The sequence below is a fragment of the Triturus cristatus genome, chromosome 7, assembly GCF_964204655.1.
Source record: "Triturus cristatus chromosome 7, aTriCri1.1, whole genome shotgun sequence".
Classification (NCBI taxonomy): Eukaryota; Metazoa; Chordata; class Amphibia; order Caudata; family Salamandridae; genus Triturus; species Triturus cristatus.
In genome coordinates this window covers 162,081,315-162,081,880 of record NC_140590.1, presented here as the reverse complement: position 1 = coordinate 162,081,880, position 566 = coordinate 162,081,315, and positions in this window count along the sequence as shown.

Sequence of the window (566 nt, the reverse complement as noted above, 5' to 3'; positions counted from 1 at the left end):
AGCAAACCCAGAGAAAAAAGGACCATCGGGAAGGGGCTGAGAGGCAGGAGCGTACCCGGGCCCCTGGGGGCCCCGGTGGGCTGGCCCCGGGTCTGACTTCCCCCGTCTCGGGATCGCCGGACCTCACGGAGCTCTGACCCAGCAAACTCGGAGAAAAAGGACCATCGGGAAGGGGCCTGAGAGGCAGGTGTGCAAACCCAGGCCCCTGGGGGCCCCGCTTCGGGCGGGCCCGGGTGCTGCCTTCCCCTGTCTCGGGATCCACGGACCTCACAGGGGTCTGCCCCAGAAAACTCGGAGAGAAAGGACCATCGGGAAGGGGCTGAGAGGCAGGAGCGTACCCGGGCCCCTGGGGGCCCCGGCGGGCGGGCCCCGGGTCTGCCTTCCCCTGATTCAGAATCGCCAAACCACTCGGAGGTCTGACTGACCCTCTCCCTAGTAATCCGGAGGAAAATTACCCCCTTTTCTTGTAATCCGTGCGCACGAGGTGACAGAGGGGACCCAAGGCACGAATGTACCCGACCTCCTGGAGCCCTCGCTGGGATACGGGAGGCAAATGGACCCTCATC